A 4,404-nucleotide genomic window follows, 5' to 3' on the forward strand; every position below is an offset into this window, starting at 1 on the left:
AAGCCCATACCCATGTCTCAGGGTAAGCTAATATCAGAAGGTTGCTTTCTTTGATAGATGAAGGACTATCCAGGGAGCAATCTGAGATATACATTAGGCTCTCACACAAATCTAGGGAGTCATTTTAGTTGGAGCAAAACTGAAGATTAAATATTACAGTTCACTGAAGGGACTCTGAGTGGCCGTGATAAAAGCCAGAATACAGTTAGCTAAAATCTCACAGCAAAATATGGAAGACAGTGTTTAATTAACCCGTTTCTCTGATGCCTCAGGAAAAGCCAAAGTGTTCACTCCACCAGTCTTTGGGGAGCCTGTAGGACAGTCATTCCTTCCTTCTGTGTGAAGTGCACTGAGACATCAGGGATGTCTTTTTTTTTTTTTTCCTTTTTTTTTTTTTTTTAACGTTATTGAGCAGTGATGACTAAAACATATTCAAGGCATGAAATTTACCTCTGTTAGGGCCAAATGGAGGATGACCTTTGAGTAGGCTTTGAGGGTCAAAAGTAGAGGGTGACAGAGGATCATCAAGCAGTTTGACTGGCAGAGAGCAGAAGTCTTCAGGAGGCACCTGAAGCTTTCATTTCTGAAAGTTAACGCTTGTAGCTATGGCCTCTAACTTTCGTTTCTTTTTCTTTCTTTTTATTTTTTTTCTCAGAAACAAACAAACAAACAAACAAACAATTTCTCATCTTTCTTATTTTGGTGTCATTTTGTTATAAATTATCTGTGCTTTTGTTTCTAGATCATTCAAAAGCTATTTAGAAAAATACTGTTAACTGATTAAAAAAGAAAAAAAAAAGTTGAAAAGTTTTTACCATTCACCTGACAAGCCTTTCCTTTTGTAGAAGAACCGACACTGAAGGAGGAAAGCTACTTTTTACCTCAGGGTAGCCATTTGAGTCCCATTTACGTGATACTCTGGAGCTGCCAGCAGAACTCTGTATTTTTATCAAGGATCTGTTCTGAGAGTAGAGTCTTCAATGTCAGAGCAATGGCCACCCGGCAGTGGTGCCAGGGGAGAACTACAGTGGTATCAGGAAAGCCCTGAATGGGTACTTCTTAAATGCATGAGTTAATTGGGAAGCAACATCACTACTCCACTTAGTTTCTTTTATATGTTTGGTGTCACAAGTGAGCGTGTTGATGGATAGACTCCATTTTTTTCCCTCTCTAAACTAAAAGGCTACTTTCCAGGGTTGCTTAGAGCTACTGCTGGCCTCAACAGGCCCCAGCAAGGTGAAAGGTCCTTGTTCCCCCAGAGGACTGACACATTATGATGGCTTCATTTGATTAAAAGGGGATGTTGATCATTAGTTATGACCCAAATTTCTTTTTTTTTTTTTTTTTTAGCAATCATTCAAAGTGTTCCCAGATGCCCATGAGGCTGTTGTTACCTGCAAATAAAACATATCTTTATAACAAAGACATTAATGTTAATGAATAATATCAAAATGTGCCATGTGCCTTTCCCAGGCCTTTTTTGCATTTTGATGGATTGAATGATGGAAGGGAAACATATGCTTTCCAGATTGAACCCAAAGAGCTCACTAATTCAGAGTCCATGCTCCTTCAAGCTGCAGCCAAGCAGCGAATAAATTGCATAGCATTTGTCATCCACTTGGGATTAATTATTGAGTTTTAGAGGTAAGTAGCTGCACCAGTGAAGCTTACCAGTTTGTTCTTTAACATCTAGTTAGAACACTGAAGGAACTAAGAGGGGGGATCTGGCCAAACACAAATAACTTGGATATTTCTGTCCAAAGTAAACTGGGCAACAATGAAGGAGGTCAAATGTTCAGCTCATGAAATAGTATGCACGTATGCACTTTTGTTGGTAATTAGTTCAATTGTATGAGGAATGGGTACTCCCTTCAGGTTAATATTAAAGAGTATTGACAGAGCAACAGGAAAAGTCTTTTAAAATTATTTTATTATTTATTTTAATTTTAATTTTTATAGTTAGTGCCATAGGTGACCTGAAGCTGGTACTGGCTTGGAAAAAATGAATATTGTTCCCTGAAGGACTCCTCTCAGCCTTGAGCTTTGGACTTGTAAGAACGGAATCTTCTGTCTGTCAGACAAGACAGGGTTAGGACACTGGTCCCCAGGGTCCTCTTTGATTATGTGATGATGTTTAAAGGAAATTAGCTGATGGCTGTGATAGGGAAGGAGCCGGATCTGAGTTAGAAAATTAGACATTTTTTTTGTTTCATTGAACACACGTCTTAGCAGGAAGTTGAAAAGATAAGGTCGAGAGAGGAGGGTTGTGCCAGGGGTGTCGGTGAAAAGGTGATGGATTAAAATATAGTCTGGTTTAGCTATTTTTGAGATGAAACGAGACACTTGAAAAATGAGTTAATTAGTCATTATGTCTTAACTATTCAAAAAACATTTCCAGTGATCCAAAAGGTAGCTTTTCATATTTACTGTGGTCACAATCTGCAAAACATTATGACCCTTTGGTTATTCTTGGTCCTTCAGCAGCATTGCTATAGGAACAGGTGAGGTCAACTGAGATGCTGTGAAGGGTGGTACACTTTCAAATGATATTTTTGTTGTCTGCTTTATCATTTTGGCTTGAAGCAACACTGGGCTTTGGAAATGACTCCCTGGATTGTCAAATTTGCTGCATGTGATTTCCACCCACAGAGCAGGATTCATGTGCATGTGTCTTATTACATTGTGATTTCTTTTGGAGGAGACTAAACTGGAACCACTGCTTTAGGTTTGTACTAAGGGCTTTCTGAATCCTAAGAGGAACATAGGGATCCAAACCAATCATGAGTTCTTCACACAACTTCAGACCAAATGTGCAGTAGGGAAGTTTGGTCCATGGAACCAGCCTTGACCTAATCCCATGTAACCCCCTGAACTGTATAAAATACAGATGCAGAGGTCTCAGCACCAAATGATTTATGCTTTATGCTACATACTTAACTCAATGTCCTTCCCTTCTGCTTTTTTCACTACTTGTAACCTGACGCTCTTTGCAGTTACCTTGTGACTGCCTCTCCGAAGTCATCTCTGCTCTGTTAATGATATCAAAGCCAGGAAGACCAACTTTTGCAGTCCAGGCATCAACCCTTGCTTGGCTTTGGTGGTGTCATGTAATAACGTGTTCATGTGTAAATGTTGAAGGAGAGCAAGGACTTGTTCTGCTCTATGTGTAGGAAATGGTGCAGCGTGATGCTTTGCATGTTCTCTAGTGAGCAGTGATGTAACAAGCTTTTAAGTAATTCCTTCATTAAACACTGCCATTCCTTTAACCTTGAGTTTTGCATTCACACCTTAGTCTTGGCTGGCTTGTTTTGCCAGCAGGTAGTGAAAATGCCCCATCATAATACCAGCCCACCTACTGTGTTCCTCTCTTAAGCTCCAAGTCAACATCCATGGACAAAACTGGACATCGGGGTAGCAGGGAAAAAGGCTCTGGGGGCAGCACCCTGCTGCCCAGTCAGCCTTGTTTTGTGTGGTGCCTCCTCTCCCAGCCCTGTGTCCTAGCTGTCAGGCTATCCTTCCCCTATCTCCTTCCCCAGTCTGGTGCACTGAGAACAGCAGTCAAGGCATGGCTTTTTTTTTTTTTTTTTTTTTTTTTTCCCCAGATGTTAGATGTGATCAGTGCCCTTTTGGTGTTTTCTGCCTCATTTCAAGATGAATAACTCAGCAACTTCAACTCAGATCCCTGAAGGCTCTTTGTGAGAATGCAAATTCAGTAGCATTTCCTCAAGGGAGAATGCATTTTTGGGAAATATAAAATAAACCCACACTCATGCTGTCCTGCAAAGTAAACTTCCCAAGCTGCAGTCAGAACTTTAATTTCAAGCATTGCATTTTTTTTCTCCTTTTGACCAAACTGCGTGTGAAGTAAGTCTGCCATCTCCTTCTCCTCCCCCCCCCCAAAAAAAAAAAAAAAAGAAAAACATACACAGTAGAACTACTGAAGCCTATAAGCTATTTATTTTCTATATATTTAAAGTTTAAAAAAGATTCCCTAGAGGAAATTGCAGATGAAGTCTGCAGACGTGTGGCCATATACTGAACTTGGTGAAGCTCTGTTGATGACAGGATCTGATGCAATTGCATGTTTAGCAGGAAAAAAAAGCCCTCATCCAACCCTGTCCAGGAGAAAGTAAGTACAACAAACTCCCCTCCTGTTTTATTCTTGCATTTCTGACTGCAGGTTTTATTTTCTCTCCCTCACTAGCTCTGGTCTAGAAAGCATGAAGCTTGTAATCACATCTTTGTTAACCATTCAGTGAAAATAATCAAATTGTCAATATTATTCTGCATTTGCTTTCTCATGCTGGCATGTCCTAAATGAAGATGAAATGAATAAGACACTGGACGTTAAGTGCTGGACACTCATGACAACTTGTCAGATGTGGTCTCATTTGCCTACCTGAT

This window comes from Cygnus olor, chromosome 3 (genome assembly GCF_009769625.2).
Source record: "Cygnus olor isolate bCygOlo1 chromosome 3, bCygOlo1.pri.v2, whole genome shotgun sequence".
Classification (NCBI taxonomy): domain Eukaryota; kingdom Metazoa; phylum Chordata; class Aves; order Anseriformes; family Anatidae; genus Cygnus; species Cygnus olor.